This window comes from Triticum aestivum, chromosome 4A (assembly GCF_018294505.1).
Source record: "Triticum aestivum cultivar Chinese Spring chromosome 4A, IWGSC CS RefSeq v2.1, whole genome shotgun sequence".
Lineage (NCBI taxonomy): Eukaryota > Viridiplantae > Streptophyta > Magnoliopsida > Poales > Poaceae > Triticum > Triticum aestivum.
Genome location: NC_057803.1, coordinates 257,613,560 through 257,636,106, shown reverse-complemented (window position 1 = coordinate 257,636,106; position 22,547 = coordinate 257,613,560). Strand labels below are relative to the sequence as shown.

Here is a 22,547-nt window from a genome sequence, read left to right as displayed (position 1 = left end):
CCCGATCACTCCCCAACAAAGGCTTGCTCGTCTTCGTCATAGTCCAAACTCTTTCTCGTGTGACTGTGGTGCTTTCTTGAGCGATGACTTGGGAGGGTTCCGGTCACCCCTACCCGGGCAGACAACCTCCCTCATTCACATCAGAAATGGCAAAGATTCCATTTTGGAAAGTAAATCTCTTTTTGTATAGATATAAAATAGCAAAAGTACGGTTCGGAGTCTTTTTTCTTTCTTATTTGAAATCCAAATCGAAATGCCTCAACTTGATAAATTAACTTATTTCTCACAATTTTTCTGGTTATGTCTTCTCCTCTTTACTTTTTATATTCTCTTATTTAATAATAATAATGGAATACTTGGAATTAGTAGAATTCTCAAACTACGGAACCAACTGCTTTCGCACCGGGGGGGTGGGCGAGATCCGGAGCAAGGACCCTAAGAATCTGGAAGATATCTCGAGAAAAGGTTTTAGCACCGGTCTCTCATATATGTACTCCAGTTTATCCAAAGTATCCCAATGGTGTAAGACCGTCGACTATTTGGGAAAAAGGAGGAAAATCACTCCGATCTCTGATTTCGGAGAAATAAGTGGCTCACGAGGAATGGAGAGACAGATTCTCTATTTGATCTCGAAGTCCTCATATAACACTTCTTCCAGTCGGATCACTTGCTGGAAAAATATAATGCTCACACATGTTCCACACAGGCAAGGAAGCATAGTATTTATGATGAAAATGAATGGAATACTCGGCGGAGTTGTCATATTCCTATTAATGATTGTGACATCTTTTATAGGATATGTACCACCTTGGGGTCAGATGAGCTTTTGGGGAGCAACAGTAATTACAAGCTTAGCTAGCGCCATACCAGTAGTAGGAGATACCATAGTGACTTGGCTTTGGGGTGGTTTCTCCGTGGACAATGCCACCCTAAATTGTTTTTTAGTCTCCATCATTTACTCGCCCTTGTTCTTCCTTTTGATTTAAACGTTCTCCCCCGGGAGCTAAGTAGTTCTGGCAGGGGCAGCCCCCTTTTCCAGATCATGAAAATGTGGAGAGTGATGATTCATCAGGGAGTTCATCTGATGATTCATCAACTGATTCATCAGGGAGTTCATCTAATGATATGGACTGCTCTGAAGGAACACCCCCCTGAAGGGAATGAAAGTCGTCTGATAATCTTTCTATAGGTTCCCCGAAGAGAATGGAAAAATCACAGAAACACTTTCTATATGTTCTGTTATTTCGAGATTCGAAGAAGCAAGCAAGTTTTTCATATAGTTGTTTTTGTGTAGTGATCTCTGTTCATGGAGATCACGAGGCCACTGATACCCGAAGTGGTTAGGTGGGATAGAAGAGAGGGAAAGCGGGCTTCTATCACATAGTTTCTCTTTCAGGGTACATAGGACAACCCTCTCGTCATTACCTTTTGTGCTATTCCCACTGAGAGATGTGCTGCAAAATGGAAGTTGTGATAGTCCTCGGCTAAAATCATCTTCCTTTATTAAAGACCATATATATCCATATGTAGATAGAAGAGGGGATATAGTCGTTCAAAGCTAAGGTGAGTCTGTTCCAGCTAATTCCTTAGATTCCACTTTCTTGTCTATCCATGTAAAAAGGAGTCCAGCCCACAAGGAGAGGGAATCCACAATAATATATGTTTTAGATGCTTTCTACTATGTTTCAAGTGATCAAAGAATAGTATCTTTAGACATAACTGAAATAGCAGATGCAGATTCGAATGTTAAGGTTATTAAAGCTTAAAAGAAAAAGCAGTCATAGGTTAGGTGACTAAGAAAAGAATGTGGAAAGGGTCACGGATAGGATTGGTATATTAGTTTCAGCTATAACAGAGATTTCTCAGCATGTTTCTATCTGGTTGGTATCCGCTAGTACCATTCATTGTGAGTGCTTTTAGGGGTTGCTCAACTCTCGGCTATTTTCACCATCTAAATGATTGCATCCTCCCGTTCTCACAATTTCTCAAAGGTTATTGTATTGATACTATGGAATTTATAGTGAAAAAACAATAGGGTTCAATTCGATTCATTTTGGAAACTCTAGCAGGGCCATCCCAAATTCCTCTCAGCTGCCATAATTGAATAAAAGGGATCATATAGCTTTCCAATCCAGCAACATACATCTATCACCTAGGCATAACTGCCAACATCAGTATGCAGAAAGAATCTGTTTAGAATGGTTTAGAGTCGGAACCAAGGCAAGATATCCAGGATTCCGTATAGTAGAGGAACGAACACACTGGGCTTTCCCTTTCAAATAGACGACCTGGAGACAGATCAACACAGCCAATGCTTCTTTTAGACCTAGAACCCGGACAAGAACATGGAAATGGTTACAAGGCATCGAACGGCACTTGTCCTATCATACCTTCTCTTCTGGCTTTAGACTGTGTATATACTTGACCTTGCCAAGCAGAAGAAGCAGAAGCCCTATTGGAATCCGAGTCAGGGTCATTGTTGTTATAGTTTCCCCTTTTGGTAAAGGTTGGGTTGAAGGGATTGGGATTGGCTTATTGAGATGTGCGTGTATCTCATATCGTTCAAGTGACTCCGCTTTCCTGACCAAGGAACTGCTATCTCAAGGATAGTCAAGTCCAGGATTCGAAAGTCGACATGATACGCTTGATTGGTCTGGCATCACCGGTTTCGCAGGATCACTTATGCTATTTCGAGAACAGAACCTGACCCATGGGGAAGAAGTAGTAGCCAATGCCGAAACTACTTGATTTTACTTTCCGACGCCAATGCCAACAAGTGCTTTCCTGACTTGAGAACGAGTACATACGCTTTCTCCGATGCTTGCTCTTGTTACGAGCTTCTACCCGACCGATTAGCCCAGAGCACTAATACGCTTTCTTTCCTCGAACAAGTACCTTTCCTTTGAACGACAATGCCAACTGCTTCCTTCCAACAATCCAATACGAATACGAATGTACGAATGACAGGCCATTCCCCGGAGTAGAGTAGAAATGAATTCATTCACATCTGCTAGAAACCAGAGCCTGAGCTATGAACCGATCTAAGAGCGGACAAGCAAGCCTATTCCTATTGTTTTGGGTGGCAGATTCCATATGTTATTTCTCATTGCGAATACAGATTCTTCTTGTACCGTAGTAGCTCAACTGCTTTCCTGACTTGACTCGATAACTGCCTTCGCTTCCCCAATCCCAGAGCATCCAAGAGATTCGTTTCCACACGCCTGATCCGCAGTTTGATTCATGCTGGTGCCGACAAGAGATCCTGTTCCTGTTGGGCAAGGGATTTGATAGCTAGAAAAACAAGCGGCGGATTCGATTCTTTCTTTGATAGCAGAACGGGATATTCCACTCTTTTAGATGCGCACCGCACTTCATCAGTAGAAAGCCCGACGCCTGAAACCCAAGCTCAAAACCACCCTTCCTTTAGTTGGACCGGCATACATATCTTATCTCATAAGAAACCGGGGAATATTGATTTCGAGTAAGCATCGTATCCTGATCCTGCTATTGATGTAGATTTAGCCACACCAGCACCTGAGCCCGCAACTGCTGCCTCTGTAATCGGGGAATATCCCATCCCGGATTTGCCCAAAAGTATTATGGGATATCTATTATTATTGGCAACTTGTTTAGTTCCCGCAGAAAGAGATGCGCCATAGTATCCCTCGGGCATGGGCCAACCACCAAGGCCAGGAACTAGAACAACTCGATACTTTCCACCATCCACAACCCTTGATTTCTCATATTTGTGTAACGGCTGTTCTAGCACTATTCTCCGATTTCCACCCATTGTTCACATTCTATATACCTTGCGCCCTCCTCCCAACTTCATCACACCCGCCTTTTTAACATTGTTTTGAAACAAAGGAAACATGCAACTGCCCGTACTTTCCCACTTGTATAGCCCACCACTTAATTAATGCGCGACCTGATGTGGGTCATATTGGATGATCAGCGAACCTAATTATATTCACCTATAGCCAATGACCAATACATAATCTCAGAATCCTCTCCCAGCTTGGTTGATTAGATCTCCCTTTAATTCATATATGCTACTTCTGGTCCGGGCATAAGTGGAAACCCATTGATCTCGGGATCAGGACTCGAACTTAGAAGCTCTTCCTCTTTTAGCAACCGGATTGCTCCTCGCAATAAATATGGCTCAGGTGTTGGATCAATAGCTCCTGTTTAGGAAGGATGTCATGGGCTCCCAAGCATCCCCTTAAATATGGTGAATGAAGAGAATTGGACCAGTCCTTGAATAGGAATGATGGGTATCCTTGTCATAGGGCTATGTTTCTGTCAGAGTCTATTGGCACCCTTTAAAGTAGTCTGGCTGGATTGCTGCTGAATAACTTGATGGGTCAGGGCAGATTGATAGGGAAAGAACCCTCGCCATCTGGAATCACTATCTTCCGTGGATGTTCTCGTTCTCCTTCTCTCATTTCTGTGATCGTATAAGCTAGATAGGCTTCTGTAGTTTCCGGGTTGCTGGGTTCCATTTTTCTTTGCTTGTTGCATATCTCACTCAATCCCTTGCTTTCGAGAATAGCATTTCCCTAGTGCTAGTTGTGGGTCAGAGTTGACAGATCAGAAGTAGAATACTAGACTTCTCTATGATGCCAGGAGGGAACAGAACAGTCATGCAGAAGAGAGAAGCAGGTGAGGATGGGACTTGGAAATGCATTCGATTTTCTCGAGTGAAGTAGTTGAAAATGTACCACCCTTTATGGGATCTTCTCTGGTGCGCCAACCCTAGAATGTCATATTATGATGGTGCTGGAACTGGATCACTCCACTCCAGAGGTAGGTAAGCTTGCTCCTTGCACTGGCACTGGCTTGCTTCGCCCAGATAGGGCTTCTGTTGGTCTCTCTTTTTCACTATGACTGAAATCCACCTCCTCTTTAGAAAAATGAGAGCTGCTCTTTGGTAGTTTCGGTAGTCCCAAGTAAGCTATCGACTCTGGTGTCCAATTAGTTCTGAAGTTTGGCTTGTCATTGGAAAAGGTAGCAAAGAATATCATATTAAGATGTCGGTAGTACAAAGCAAGCTACTTCGTCTGTTCACTCAATTGGCTCCCTAATCTTGCCTTTCAAAGAAAGGATAATGCGTAGGAGTGAAGCAGTTGACTATTGTGTCTTGAGGAGTTCTGTACCTACCCTGTGTGTCCGATCTAGGTTAAGAAGGGGAAGTTCCGCTTCCAGTGACCAGTCCCTTTGCAGTAAAAGCACTCAGTTTTAGGCTTAGGTCCAGACTTGGGCATCTTGACTTGAGCAGCAACTTGCTTGCCATTCGTCTTGAAGTTCCCCTTCTTCACTTTGCCCCTTTTCTTGAAACTAGTGGTCTTGTTAACCATCAACACTTGATGCTCCTTCTTGATTTCTACCTCCGCAGCCTTTAGCATCGCGAAGAGCTCGAGAATTGTCTTATCCATACCTTGCATATTATAGTTCATCACAAAGCTTTTGTAGCTTGGTGGCAGTGATCGAAGAACTCTGTCAATGACACTATCATCAGGAAGATTAACTCCCAGTTGAGTCAACTGGTTGTGGTACCCAGACATTCTATGTATATGTTCAGTGACAGAACTATTCTCCTCCATCTTGCAGCTGTAGAACTTATTGGAGACTTCGTATCTCTCAATCAGGGCATTTGCTTGAAATATTAACTTCAACTCCTGGAACATCTCATATGCTCCATGATGTTCAAAACGTCGTTGAAGTCCCGGTTCTAAGCCGTAAAGCATGGCACACTGAACTATTGAGTAGTCCTCAGCTTTGCTCAGCTTTGTTCATAACGTCCGGAGTTGCTCCTGCAGCGGGTCTTGCGCCTAGCGGTGCTTACAAGACGTAATTCTTCTGTGCAGCAATGAGGATAATCCTCAAGTTACGGACCCAGTCCATGTAGTTTCTACAATCATCTTTCAACTTAGCTTTCTCTAGGAATGCATTAAAATTCAAGGGAACGGTAGCACGGACCATTGATCTACAACAACATAGATATGCAAAATACTATTAGGTACTAAGTTCATGATAAATGAAAGTTCAATTAATCATATTACTTAAGAACTCCCACTTAGATAGACATCTCTCTAGTCATCTAAATGATCATGTCATCCATATTAACTAAACCATGTCCGATCATCGTGTGAGATGGAGTAGTTTTCAATGGTGAACATCACTATGTTGATCATATCTACTATATGATTCATGTTTGACCTTTTGATCTTAGTGTTTCGAGGCCATATTTGCATATGCTAGGCTCGTCAAGTTTAAACCAAGTATTCTGCGTGTGCAAAACTAGCTTGCACCCGTTGTATGTGAATGTAGAGCTTATCACACACGATCATCACGTGGTGTCTCGGCACGACGAACTATCACAATGGTGCATACTAAGGGAGAACACTTATACCTTGAAATTTAGTGAGAGATCATGTTATAATGCTACCACCGTACCAAGAAAAATAACATGCATAAAAGATAAACATCACGTGCAATCAAAATAAGTGATATGATATGGCCATCATCATCTTGTGCCTTTGATATCCATCTCCAAAGCACCGTCATGATCACCATTGTCACCGGCTTGACACCTTGATCTCCATCATAGCATCGTTGTCGTCTCACCAACTATTGCTTCTACGACTATTGCTACTGCTTAGTGATAAAGTAAAGAAATTACATGGCAATTGCATTTCATAAAATAAAGCGACAACCATAAGGCTCCTGCCAGTTCTCTATAACTTTTACAAAGCATGATCATCTCATACAAGAATTCATATATCATCATGTCTTGCCATATCACATCACAACATGCCCTGCAAAAACAAGTTAGACATCCTCTACCTTGTTGTTGCAAGTTTTACGTGGCTGCTACGGGCTTTTAGAAAGAATCGTTCTTACCTACCTATCAAAACCACAACGATTTTTCGTTAAGTGTGTTGTTTTAATCTTCAACAAGGACCGGGTGTAGTCAAAAGTGGATTCAACTAAAATTGGAGAAACAGACACCCGTCAGCCACCTGTGTGCAAATCACGTTGGTAGAACCAGTCTCATGAACGCGGTCATGTAATGTCGGTCCGGGCCGCTTCATCGAACAATACCGCTGAATCAAAGTAAGACGTTGCTAGTAAGCAGTATGACTATTATCGCCCACAACTCTTTGTGTTCTACTCGTGCATATAACATCTACGCATAGACGTTGCTGGTAAGGAGGAGGAGGAGAGAAGGAAAGGGCCCCCCAACCCTTGTCCAATTCGGTTTGGGCTTGGGGAGCGTGCTCCACCACCTGGCCACAGCCTCCTCTCTCCACTAGGGCCCATAAAGGCCCATTAACTCCCCGGTGGGGGGGGGTGTTCCGGTAACCCCCGGTACTCCGGAAAATGTCCGAACCTTTCTGAAACCATTCCGGTGTCCAAACATAACCTTCCAATATATCAATCTTTATGTCTCGACCATTTCGAGACTCCTCGTTATGTCTGTGATCTCATCCGAGAGTCCGAACAAACTTCGATTCATCAAATCACATAACTCATAACACAAATCATCATCGAGCATTAAGCGTGCGGACCCTACGGGTTCGAGAACTATGTAGACATGACCGAGACACATCTCCGATCAATAACCAATAGCAGAACCTAGATGCTCATATTGGCTCCTACATATTCTATGAAGATCTTTATTGGTCAAACCGCATAACAACATACGTTGTTCCCTTTCTCATCAGTACGTTACTTGCCCGAGATTCAATCGTGAGTATCATCATACCTAGTTCAATCTCATTACCGGCAGTCTCTTTACTCGTTTAATGCATCATCCTGCAACTAACTAATTAGTCACATTGCTTGCAAGGCTCATAGTGATGTGCATTACCGAGAGGGCCCAAAGATACCTTTGCGATACGTGGAGTGACAAATCATAATCTTGATCTATGCCAACTCAACAAACACCATCGGAGACACCTGTAGAGTATCTTTATAATCACCCAGTTAAGTTGTGATGTTTGATAACACACAAGGTGTTCCTTCGGTATTCGGGAGTTGCATAATCTCATAGTCGGAGCAACATGTATAAGTCATGATGAAAGCAATAGCAATAAAACTAAATGATCATTTATGCCATGCTAACGGATGGGTCTGTCCATCACATCATTCTCTAATGATGTGATCTCGTTCATCAAATGACTACACATGTCTATGGTCAGGAAACTTAACCATCTTTGATTAACGAGTTAGTCAAGTAGAGGCATTCTAGGGACATTATGTTTGTCTATATATTCACACATGTACTAAGTTTCCGGTTAATACAATTCTAGCATGAATAATAAACATTTATCATGATATAAGGAAATATAAATAACAACTTTATTATTGCCTCTAGGGCATATTTCCTTCAGCATTCATATAGAGTCATATTTTGTTCTTGTATCGAGTTGTAATTTTCTTTTGAGTTGTAAGTAAATAGAAGTGTGGTGATCATCATATTCATTATTAGAGTATTGTCCCAAGTGAGGAAATAAAAAAAGAGGCCAAAAAGAGCCCGCAAAAAACGAGGCCAAAAATAGCCCAACAAAAAATAGAGAAAGAGAGAAGGGGCAATGTTACTATCCTTTCCACACTTGTGCTTCAAAGTAGCACCATGTTTTTCATACAGAGAGTCTCATATGCTTTATTTTCATATAACTAGTGGGGATTTTTCATTATAAGAACTTGGCTTGTATATTCCAATGGTGGGCTTCCTCAACCAAGGTCTTCATTAGCAAACAAGTTGGAGGCACACCCACTTAGTTTTATTTTTGAGCTTTCATACACTTATAGATCTTAGTGCATTTGTTGCATGGTAATCCCTACTCCATAAATTGACATCAATTGATGGGCATCTCCATAGCCCGTTCATTAGCCTCGTCAATGTGAGACTTTCTTCTTTTTTGTATTCTCCATACAACCTCCAACATCATACTCTATTGCACCCATAGTGCTATATCCATGGTTTTCGCTCATATATTGTGTGAGAGTTGAAAAAGATGAAGTGTGTAAAAAGTATGAACCAATTGCTTGGCTGACATCGTGGTTGTACATGATTTATACTTTGTGTTAAGAAGATGGAGCATGACAAGACAATATGATTTTGTACGGATAACTTTCTTTACCATTGATATTTTGAAAGACATGATTGTTTGTTGGTGTGCCTTATTATTATTGTTTTTTATGTCAAACAATAGACTATTACTTTGAATCATCCCGATCTTCATATTCATGCCATAAAGAGAAATTACATGACCAACATGATAGGTAGCATTCCACATCAAAAATTATGTTTTTATCATTTACCTACTCAAGGACGACCAGGAATTAAGCTTGGGGATGCTTGATACGTCTCCAACATATCTATAATTTTTTATTGTTCCATGCTATTATAGTATCAATCTTGGATGTTCTATATGCAACTATATATCATTTTTTTGGGACTCACCTATTAACCTAGTGCCTAGTGGTAGTTGTTGTTTTTTTTTGCTTGTTTTTGGCTTTTCAGGAAATCAATATCAAACAGAATCCAAACGGAGAAAAAACTTTGGATTAATTTTTTCTGGACCAGAAGAGACCCTAGAAGGTTCAGGAGAAGACCTGATGAGCCACGAGGGAGTGACAAGCTTAGTAGGCATGCCCCCCCAGGCTTGTGGGCCCCTCATGGCACCTCTTGATGTAATTCCATATCTATAAATTCTCAAATATTCCGCTGGCATCAGAGAGCCACTCGAAATACTTCTTTCGCCACCTCAAGTTTCTGTCCCACGAGATCCCATCTGGAGGCCTTCTCCGGTACTCTGCCGGAGGGGGAATCGATCACGAAGGGGCTCTACATCAAGCTTGCTGCCCTTCCGATGATGTGTGAGTAGTTCACCACAGACATACGGGTCCATAGGTAGTAGCTAGATGGCTTTTCTCTGTAGCGACCCGACCCAAAATCGGTCAAGTCTCTGTGTATATGTACCATCCCAAGATCATGCTGACACACACAGTACATTAATGAAAATATCAAAGTTCAATCACACCTGGTTTATTACACAATTATCATATAGAGTCTTTATTACATCAGAATAAATTCGGCCGAAGGCCAACACATGAGAAAAAAACTAAACGCGGAAGCGAAGACGATAAGCGAGTTCATCCAACTCCATAGGACAATCATCGTGCGGGGATCCTAGCCTCACTTCTAGTCGGAAAACTCCTCTACAACATAAGCTGTTGTAGCCATGTAGGTCAGCATTGTGGAATATGCTGGCAAGTCATAGAGAGGGAACAATAATAAAATAGTAACACTATATGCAATTTGGTGGTGGGCGCTAAGTTTAAGTTTTGGCGAAAAAGCCAATTTTTTCCTACAACAAAAGGACTTGCTTGCAATTACTACAAAATACTGGCTATTATTGAGATGGTTCCGCCAACCAGTGTCTCATACCCGAAATCATTAATAACCCATCAATTTATTATGTTTGGTGTTGAGATTTTCGAATAACTCCAATTCCAGAGGCTCAGTTGTCCATAACCGGCGACACGGCTAATTGATTAGATTTCCACCATGCAGAGCCTTGTGCAATTTACCCGCAAGAATCATTCCCTCCTTTATGTCTTTGCACTACCTGGTGTTTGAAGATGGGACGAACGAAATAGAGTCTTTTGTAGGGATCCTCTGGGCCACTATCGGTGCCCATCCGTAACCTACCATTCTTCTACATCTGCTGGCACCGTCGGTCCAGAATCATGCCTAGGGTCAACCAAGCCAAAGCTCATTATGGCTTGTGGCTGCATAGGTAAGCTTCCTATCAAGGTGTATCCATCCGTCTCTTCGTGGCTGGGTGAAGCTTTTCGCAAGATGTCATGGCGCTTCTCCATGCATCCCTGGGTCAACCACTGGGTGCTCCTGGGTACCTGTCCATCCGTCCTCCACCTAGTAGTAAATTTGAAGTCTGTATTGAGCATCTTGAAATCTTGAGTTTGTCATCGTCTTGACTCTCACATCTCCTATATGAATGACTCAACCAACCCATTCTATGAGCATAGCATACTAAACTACAACGTCCCAGGCTATGGTAACATCGGGATTTGGGTCATCCTGCCACATGATACTACTCAAGACCTTGATTCAATTTCTCCTATTTGCATGCATAGTGGGGAGGAATACTACTAATGCAATAAAACATGGGTAAAATTCATGATCAAAGACTATCCTTGGTGACGATCTTCGAATGCTAAAGACTCATAGTAACAGGCCTCAGACTCTGAGTATTCTATTGAAACAAACAAAGAATAATAAGAATACCATCGTACATGTAATAACATAAAAGCAAGTAAAAGTAATTATCACACAATCATCAATTCACACAAAAGAAAACCAAAGAAAACAATAAACTCAAAGCAATGTTTTTACTACAAGTAGAACAAACTATAAATTAGTTTTCTACTACTAAAATTTTCTTTAACAGAACAAAAATAAGGTTTTTGCTAAACAACCTAAAATAAAATAGCAAATAAATTTTATGCAAAAAGAATTACTTTCAAACATTTTATGAAACTCCCAATATGCTTAAATGGTTTTCTAGTAAAACAAAAGAAAAGAAGCTACTAAAATATTTTTTCTATAAATAAAATTTCTACTGTTAATCCATAGAATTAATCTAAACATGCCAAAAAGAACAAAAATAAAATAACTTAAAGCAATTTAAAATAAAAGAAATAGTAACCAAGGTATAAAGAGGCAAAACACTACTATTTTCATGATAAACTAATTTATTTAATTCTAGAATTCCCCAATCCACTTCTATTGATAGACAAGGTCATAAGAAATTAGTAGAAAAAATCACTAAAAATATTAATCCTAGCTCTAGATATTGCAAGTTTGGTGATATGAACAAAATTCATGCAAATCAAAATTTAAATTTTCAAACATAGACATAATTGATATCTACAGAAAAATTAAGAAACTTACAAACTAGAGCAAAAATAATCAAAGTAAAATATTAAAACCTTAGGATAAAAAGAGTTTACAAGATTGGAACTTTTTTGTTTTAAAACCAGAAACAAAAATACTAAAAAAAGGGTGCTATTGGCCTAGGGTGGTGCGATTTGAAGCTATACTGCACTCGGCCGAAATATAAATAAAAGGTAATGTGCTAGTAAATAAACCGACTGGTTTGATCTAAACCAAAAACAGGTAACTAAACCGATCTACATTAAGAATAAACCTAACTATTGGCTACTATAATATGGGCCGTAGGTTTATGATCGGACGGAGGAGGGAGAGGGCGGATGCTTACAGAGACGATGGCGAAGAGGGGCGACGGAGCAGCTCGGGCGTAGGGCAGCAGAGGTGCTCCGGTGGTCCGAGGCAGCGACGATAACATCGAGGTGACGTGGCCGAGCGGAGCGGGGCCGATTGTGGTGTTTACTATGGTCGGGGATGACGGAGGCGATCGGGGTGATGAGGTACAGAGCGCGTGCTACGAATCTCCGGTGGCGAACGGCGGTCTCCGGGGCGGCGGCTGTGATGACTCCTGGGAGTTCCTAAAATGTCAGCGGGATGCATAATGGTGTGGGGAGGGCGTACACAGAAGGAGGGGTCGACGAGGGTCTCACCGGCATGTGGAAGCGATGGTGTACGGCGGCGGTAGTGCCGACATTGGAACAACGGGAGTGGCGGACATGGGCGGAGTTAGTCTTAGGGTTTAAGCGGTTTCGATCGAGGGAGGTGAAGGCTCTTTATAGGGCAGTCTTGGAGGAGAGGGCGGCTTCCGTGTGCGATCCTGAGAAGATCGTGATGACGGGCGTGGTTTGGGTCGTGCATTGGCGTGGCGGGGCATGGGCAAGGGGAAAGAGATGAGGGCAGGGTCCACCTAACGATGAGCGAGGGAAGGGAGGTGTTGGTCGGGCGACCAAGAGGGATGGGATTCAAGTGCGGGGGCACTGGGGCAGGCCGGCTCAGCTGGGCCGCGGCTCTCGTGGCTGTGCCGGTTGGCCTGGCTGCGGTGTCCCTTTTCTTGAATTACTGTTAGAGAGAGAAAAATAAAATAGAGAAAATAAATATAGATTTATATAGGACATTTATATATCAAAAAACTCAGAAAAATAAACCCTATAATATGGACTATTTTTTTAGAGGCAAATTAAAATTAAAAATCATTTTTTAAATTCCAAATAAAACTCAAATTTGAATTCAAAACTTTTGGCACTGTTTTCTTCTGACATTTTTGGAGTGTCATTTTAGCTCCTCTCATACTTTTGAACAAAGTATTTGTCAGGGATTTGTGAAATAAATTTCAAATTCCATTTTGAACCCAATTTTAATTAAAAAACAAATGCCTCTAAATTTTCCAAATGCCACTCAATTCAAACAAAATGCATTGATGCTTAGCTAATATTGTAAAACATTCCAAATTGAAAATTTGGGGTGTTACATTCTCTCTCTTTGATCTTTAATACAATCTTCTCCTCGATGTTCTTGGAGATCTATTCGATGTAATGACTTTTTACGTTGTGTTTGTTGTGATCCGATGAATTGTGAGTTTATGATCAGATTATTCGTGAATATTATTTGAGTTTCCTCTGAAATCTTTTATGCATGATTGTTATAGCTTTGTATGTTTATCCGATCTATTGATTTGGTTTGGCAACTAGATTGATTTTTCTTGCAATGGGAGAGGTGCTTTGTGATGGGTTTGATCTTGCGGTGCTCAATCCTAGTGACAGAAAGGGACATGACACGTATTTGTATCGTTGCCATTAAGGATAAAAATATGGGGTTTATTCATGCGTGAGTTACTTTGTCTACATCATGTCATCTTGCTTAAGACGTTACTCCGTTCTTTATGAACTTAATATTCTAGATGCATGCTGGATAGCGGTCGATGTGTGGAGTAATAGTAGTAGATGCAAGCTGGAGTCGATCTACTTGTCTCGGATTTGATGCCTATATACATGATCATTGTCTTGGATATCATCAAGATTATTTTCTTTTCTATCAATCGCCCAACAGTAATTTGTTTACTCACAATGTTCTATGTTCAAGAGAGAAGCCTCTAGTGAAAACTATTGCCTACGGGTCTACTTTTTATGATATTAAATAAAAATATCTTGCTACAATTTTTATTAGTTTGTTTTATTTTTTGTTTCAATTATCTATATGTCACTATGAGATTTGATCCTTGCAATTAACTTTTGATGGATTGAAATTCCTTGTTCGCGTTGGGTGCAAGTATTTGTTATTTTGTGTGTAGGTACTACTAACGAGGTGTTGTGTGGTTCTTAACCTTGGCTCTTAACTAAGGGAAATATTTATCTCTATTGTACTGCACCATCCTCTCCACTTTGAGAAAATCCTTACGCAGATCTCATGTAGCATTTCCATTTTAAAAACTTCTCACAAACGGCAACGAATTTGTGAAAATTGTCTACATGAAAAAGTTGCTCCTATTCATCAGATTTCCAGTGGTATATTATATGCTTCATTTTGATGAACGGTTTAACAGTACCGTGTATACCGTCAAAAAAAGTATTTATGTATTTAAAAAATTCTCTTGATCCGTCCCAAATATGAGAAAATGATTGACCCATCTCTTCTCACAAACTAAGGGAAGTTGCGCGTTTTCAACAGCTTTCCATCGGTATATCATTTGCTTAATTCCGATGAGTGGTTTGGGAGTTATGGGCAGAAAACAACATGTAGAAAATTGAGTGAAGTTCAAATAGACATGTCCGAGAAATTCAAGTTCTTCACGCAGTGCGTATTCGAAGAATTTGTTTTCACGATGAACGCAAAACACGTGCTCTCGCCCTTTTCAAAATTACTTAAAAATGGCTGGGAATTAGAGAAAACTCTCTATATGAAAAAATCGCATCTTTGTTAGCTTTCAAAGGGCATATTATTTTCCCTGTTCCAACAAATTGTTCAAAAGTTACGTCCAAAAAATATTTTCAGCCATTTTCAAAATTGACATAAAACCATAGAGAATTGAAAGGAGCATTATATACATAAGAGTTTCACATTTCTTGAAGCTTTCCTACGTCATATCATTTGCTGCATTCAGACAAACCATTGCGAAATTAACTTTAAAATACTATCTGGTGCAACTTTACCCATTTTCTAAATTACTTTTAAACCGTTTAAAATTAGAAAAATATTCTATATGAAAAATAAGTGCATTCTCGTACGGTTCCCAATGCCATATCATTTGCACCAATCGGATGAGAGGTTTTGAAACTAAGCCAAAAATACGAACTCGGCTATTCGGTTTCAGAAATTCCGCCATTTTTCAAATTGCTCTTTAAGTGTAGGTAATTTGGAAAAAAAACTTTCTATATGTGAAATGAGCAGATTTGTAGCAGCTTTCCAACGTGGTTGCCTCATTCTGATAAATGGTTTAGAAATAGGCTCAAAAATACGATTCACATATTTTTTGTATGAATAAAAACAGTTTGCAAAACTGCTCTTAAACCATGTGGATTTTGTCAAAAATTCAACTTAGGTTGTGATCCTCATGTCCACAGCTTTCCAACAATATATCCTAAGCCCCATTTGGTCAATGTTTACAGAAGTTCAACTTGTCCCTAGGTGTAGTTCAACTACTTCTGCTGCGATGGGTCAACTAGTTATCAAAATATTATTCTGATCCCGTGACTAGAATAATATATATATATATATATATATATATATATATATATGTATGTATGTATGTATATATATATACATGGTAAGGTATGCCTGAGCGCACAACTGCTTATTCTATGCTCCGACCACAGACCACGCCCGACACCTTAAGGATGTGTTTGGTAGGGTGCATGAGAGTAAAAGTTCTCTTCTCGACCCACTTTTAGGTGTTTGGTAGAGTGTATGAAGGGTGCATGAGTCCACACTAGCTCAACATAAATACACAAGGAGCATGCACGAGGAGAGCATGCATGAAGAGGGATGTTGACATGAGCATGCACGAAGAGGGAACAACTATGCTGAGATGAGAATGCAACCAAACACACCCTAAGTAAACAAGCCAGCCTCCCGCTTGATGGTAGAACATGAGTAAGATGTAGCCCATCTATTGTTGGTAATGTGAAGGGGATGCATTACGATCACATAGTTCTGCATGAGTAGTAAACAAGTGACGTACTTTTGGTAACGGCAACTAGTTTGACACGTCATGCAATCCATTACTACAAGCAACCACATCTATAATACCTAAATAGTTCATCCCCACTAACCTATTTCTCTTGACATGCAGCCTATCCACCTCAGCAAACTGCCACATCAACAGTTATTTTCCACTTTAACTAATTTTTATCGACATTTTATGTGCAGACTTAAATACAGACCAAAGTCCAATGGTCTCAATAGGCAAATAGAAAAAAAAGCCCAACTGTTTGTCCCCACGCCATGCCTTTCGTTTCCACCTTCTGGCTGTAACGTCAGAAAAAAATAATACTAAAATCATAGTTCAAATAGCCGGCTATAGCTCCGCTATAGCCCTCTATAGCCTTTTCAGCAGGGTCCCGCTAAATGGTCGCCTTCATAAATAGCCCGCTATAGCTGATTTAGAGGCTCGCCGCTATTTTCCATAGCCTGCTATTTAAAACATTGACTACAATCCTAGCCCGAAGCAGGACTTAAAAAAAAGATAGTAAACTGTGAAGCCCCCGAAGCAGGCTTTCTTCCTCCTCCTGATCGATCCCATACCCGTCCCCATCCCACAGACACGCGACCAACTAAAATCCTAGCCTTGTCTAAAAAAACTAAAATCCTAGCCCCTCGACCTCCATGTCAACGGCGCAGCATCCACACCCGCTACCGTCCGCGCCGGCGGAGGGGACGGCAGCCCTGCCCGCACCTGCAGGGGCGCCGCAGCTGTACGAGTTCGTGGTCTCGGCGGCGGATGATAGAGGCAAAGGTGTCCCGATGTTTCGATGAGATAGATATCATTTTCTGTGGGAGTCGACTTTGACGATCCGACTACGAACATGCGAAGACGTCGCGCCTTAGCAATCGCTAAAACAACTTCCGTGGGTTATTGACCACGCCGGAGCACGATCAACCTGACCACGAGGGTCTATTTCCTGCGAGCAAACGAAGAACAAGCAAGAAACTGAGATTGCAATCTGGATATTGCGAATAAAAGAGGAAAGTTTTATTAATGAAGGTGGGGTTCTGTGACGTCTTGGTCTGGTCGTTGGACACAAACGAAGTACGCGAAGTTGCAGCTATGGCGAACTTTTAGTCTAAACAAAACTCAAAGTCTAAACGATGCCCTAAGGGCTGTATATATGGAGGAGTGAGGGGGAATTTCGTGGCCCTTGGAGGAGGGGTCCGAAACCAACCCTAACTCTTGTTTCCCCACACATACGGACTCTAGAAACAGCCTATACTTAAGTATTTTCAAAATACATGGGCCTGGCCCAATAATAAGGTGACGCAGCACCTAGAATAGCCTCTGGACGAAATTTATGAAGTGACGTCTTGTATATTTCGTCCAAGGCTTCATGCACTCCTTATGGTAGCTTCAAAGTCCTGAAATCATCACTTGTAACTTCGTTCTTCATCCCCTTGTGCATGCCATCATCTCCATGCTTGAACTTGCTCCAAGGTTCATCTTTCTTGTCCAAGCTAGGCCCTTCATTTGTAAGCAAAACAAATGTATCCAATTTAGGCAGCATCATATTCTCATGAGCATTAGAATTGTTACCAAGAAACGAAAGTACCTGATAATTCAATTGGCGTGCGCGAGCTCTAGTAATTGGTCCAGTATGTATAGCAGCAGGGGCTACGGGTGTAACAATGGTATTGATGTCCTCATCATCCTCCCCTTCTTGAAATGAAGTTGTCCTCGACGAAAGCTCATCTTCCTCACCCAAATAAGGCTTCAAATCTGCAATGTTAAAAGTGCGACTAACCCCGAAATCTGCAGGTAGCTCAAGTTTATATGCATTATCATTTATTTTCTCTAACACCTTAAAAGGACCATTAGCACGTGGCATTAGCTTTGATTTGCGCTATTTAGGAAATATATCCTTGCGCAAATGTAACCAAACAAGATCTCCAGGTGCAAACACAACATGTTTTCTACCCTTATCTCCAGCAAGTTTATATTTAGCATTCATACGCTCAATGTTTTCCTTAGTTAACTCATGCATTTTTAAAATCAATTTAGCACGTTCTTTAGCATCAAAATTAACCTTCTCCGAAATTGGAAGAGGCAACAAATCAATAGGTGCACAAGGTAGGAAACCATACACAATTTCAAAAGGGCACATCTTAGTAGTAGAATGCAATGAACGATTATAAGAAAATTCAATATGAGGCAAGCATTCTTCCCACATTTTCTTATTATTCTTCAAAACAGCCCTAAGCATAGTAGACAATGTTCTATTGACTACTTCAGTTTGTCCATCAGTTTGGGGGTGACATGTAGTACTAAAAAGCAGTTTAGTCCCCAACTTAGCCCATAAACATCTCCAAAAGTGGCTAAGAAATTTAGTATCACAATCTGAAACAATAGTATTTGGCACGCCATGCAAGCGAATAATTTCACGAAAGAACAAATCAGCTACATTAACAGCATCATCGCTTTTATGACATGGTATAAAGTGTGCCATTTTCGATAACCTATCCACGACAACAAATATGCTATCCCTCCCCTTCTTTGTTCGAGGTAAACCTAAAACAAAGTCCATAGATATATCCTCTCAAGGAACACTAGGTACAGGCGAAGGCATATATAAACCATGAGGATTGAGTCGTGACTTAGCTTTTTGACATGTAGTGCAGCGAGCAACAAATCGCTCAACATCCCGTCTCATCTTTGGCCAAAAGAAATGTGTAGCAAGTATATCCTCCGTCTTCTTGACGCCAAAGTGTCCCATTAATCCTCCATGCGCCTCCTGCAACAACAAAAGACGAACGGAGCTAGCTGGAATGCATAGCTTGTTAGCACGAAATACAAATCCATCGTTAAGAACGAACTTGTTCCAAGTTCTCCCTTCCTTACAATTCTGTAATACATCTTTAAATTCAGCATCATGCACATATTGATCTTTGATGGTCTCCAAACCAAATATTTTAAAGTCAAGTTGTGAAAGAATAGTATAACAATGAGACAATGTATCAGCAATAACATTTTCTTTACCCTTCTTGTGTTTAATGACATAAGGGAAAGTCTCAATGAATTCAACCCATTTAGCATGCCTACGGTTCAGTTTGGCTTGACTTTTAATGTGTTTCAAAGATTCATGATCAGAATGTATGACAAATTCCTTTGGCCATAAATAATGTTGCCATGTTTCTAAGGTCCAAACAAGAGCATATAATTCTTGATCATAAGTAGAATAGTTCAGACTAGGCCCACTCAATTTTTCAGAAAAGTATGCAACAGGTTTACCATCTTGTAATAACACACCTCCTAATCCAATTCCACTAGCATCACATTCAAGCTCAAAAGTCTCACTAAAATCAGGAAGTTGGAGTAAAGGAGCATGTGTCAACTTATCTTTCAATACCGTGAAGGCTTCTTCCTGTGCGGTACCCCAAACAAAAGGCACATCCTTCTTTGTAAGCTCGTTGAGAGGTGCAGAAATGGTGCAGAAATCTCTCACAAAATGCCTATAGAAACCAGGGAGGCCAAGGAAACTCCTCACTTGTGTGACCGTTTTGGGCTGCGGCCAACTCTCAATAGCTTCAATCTTGGCTTTATCATCTTTAATTCCATGTGGAGTAACAACATAGCGAAGAAAAGATACTCGGTCGGTGCAAAATGCGCACTTTCCAAGGTTACCAAACAAACGTGCATCACGTAGAGAAATAAAAACAACACGTAAATGTTCCAAATGTTCCTCCAAAGATTTACTATAAATCAGTATATCATCAAAATAGACTACCACAAATTGTCCAATGAAAGCACGTAAAACTTCGTTCATTAACCTCATGAAAGTACTAGGTGCATTAGTTAACCCAAAAGGCATGACTAACCACTCATCTGATCCAAACTTAGTTTTAAATGTTGTTTTCCATTAATCTCCCTATTTCATACGAATTTGATGGTATCCACTACGCAAATCAACTTTGGAGAATATTGTAGAGCCACTCAATTCATCAAGCATGTCGTACAGCCTAGGAATAGGATGACGATAACGAATAGTAATATTATTAATGCCTCTACAGTCAACACACATACGCGATGTAGCATCCTTTTTCGGCACTAAAATGGTAGGAACAACACAAGGACTAAGGGATTCACGTATATAACCTTTGTCGAGCAGCTCCTGTACTTGACGCATAATCTCCTTCGTCTCCTCTGGATTGGTACGGTATGGCGCACGGTTGGGTAATGATGCACGGGGAATTAAGTCAATTTGATGCTCAATCCCTCGAATAGGTGGTAATCCTGATGGCACTTCTTGTGGAAAGACGTCAGCGAACTCCTGCAAAATATTAGTGACAGCAGGAGGCAAAGAGGAAGGCACGTCCTCGAATGAAAATAATGCCTCTTTGCAAACAAAAGCATAGCAAACAGATTTGCTAAAATCTAGATCATCAATATCAGATTTGGTGTCAAGTAAACATGCACTTCTGAATTTAATTTCAGAAGCAACACTAGATGGTTTATTATTAGGCTTCATTTGTTGCACAAATTCTTTTGCCACAATCTGATTTTCACTCTTATGTTTCTCCTGTTTTGCTTTATTAGCTCTATTAATATCATCTTTCAAAATGGAATCAGGAGTCATAGGAAGCAAAGTAATATTTTTATCCTTATGAACAAGAGTATATTGATTGTTTCTACCATGGTGTACAGAATTTTTCTCAAATTGCCATGGTCTACCAAGTAATAAGGAACATGCTTGCATAGGTACCACATCACAATCAACATAATCAACATATGTAGAGATACTAAAATGCACACGAATAGTACGTGTTACCTTTACCTTGCCGCTGTTGTTGAACCATTGGATGTAATAAGGATGTGGATGTGGTCTTGTGGTGAGAGATAGCTTCTCCACCATCTCCATGCTAGCCAAGTTGTTGCAGCTCCCTCCATCTATGATGACGCGAACAGAACGTTCCTTCAAAACTCCCTTTGTATGGAACAAATTATGCCCCTGATTTTGCTCAGCTTGTGTGACCTGCACACTCAAAACACGTTGAGCAACTAAACATTCATACCTGTCAGCATCTTCAGGAGCCATGTATTGCGTCTCATGATCAGAATCATCTCCACCGTGTTCTTCACGTGTAATAAGAGCCAAAGTCTCCTCATCATAGTCACTAGCGGACTCATACCCACCATCCTCAGTAGCAATCATCACATGCTGAGATTTGCATTCTCTCGTGAAATGTCCTCTTCCCTTACAACAACACAAATAATATCACTTGTGTGCCCTGTTGATCCCATTGAAGAAGAAGATCTCTGCGCAGGCCCGTGAGGTGTGCTCTTGGCCGATAGTGGTGGTTGTGCCTGCTTTCTTGTATCACGGCTGGAGGTGGCACCTGATGGAGGTGCTGGTGTAGTGGAAGTAGAGGATGCACGTGGTGTCCATGATGAAGATCGACCTGCAGAAAAGTTAGTTCGCGCCAATGCCTGTTGATCCTGCACTTCACGTTCAGCATTACAAGCAAGATGGAATAAACGAGTGATATTAGTATACTCCTTATACTCTAGAATGGTCTGAATCTCTCTATTTAATCCACCCATAAAACGTGCAAGCATAGCTTCATTGTCCTCAGCAATACCACATCTAATCATGCCAGTTTGTAATTCCTGATAATATTCTTCTATAGAATTTTTTCCTTGTCTTAAACGCTGCAATTTTTGAAGTAATTCACGTTGATAATATGGTGGAACCCAGCGAGTACGCATAGCAGTTTTCAAAGCAGCCCAAGTAGCTGGAATAGGATATAATCTACAATGCTCAGACCACCAAACACATGCAAAACTAGTGAATGCACAAACAGCAACAGGAACGTCTCTCCTCGGGATATTGTAAACATGTAAATCGTTGTTCAGTTTCTAACTCCCAAGTAAGATATATATCAGGAACATATCTACCCTCAAATGGTGGAATATTCAATTTCAGTTTAGGGAGCTGGTCATGATCTCATACCTGAGGGTGAGCCCTACCATTACCATTATTTGCATGTGGACGATCTGGTGGTTGCGGTGCTGGTGGTTGCACGTAGTTCTGATTTTGATTGACCTCATCCTCACAATCTCCCGCAAAATCATCCTCCTCCGCATCAGCGGCAGGAGGCACAAAAGTATCAACAGTAGCACCAACAGTTTGGCCAGGTGCAAGAGGGAGACGGCTCGCTCGGGGGAGGGCTGTTTCGCGACGTGGAGGTAGTTGTTGTTGTTCTAGTTGTAGAGGTGCGTTAGGTGCAGCCGGTGGTGGTGGTGGAAGACGCGCAAGAAATTCATTAAACCAATTATCGAGCTTTGTTTCGAACGTCTTCTTCATGCCATCTATCTTCTCCATGGCCTCTTCAAATCTGTTTAGCACATCTTGCACCTGTCCAC

The 22,547-nt window shown here is 40.9% G+C and overlaps 1 pseudogene; it reads left to right on the top strand.

Annotated features, from left to right (window-relative positions):
* The first annotated feature begins 229 nt into the window (after positions 1-229).
* Positions 230-22,547, top strand: part of LOC123083790 (putative ATP synthase protein YMF19) — a 41,600-nt pseudogene continuing 19,282 nt past the window's right edge.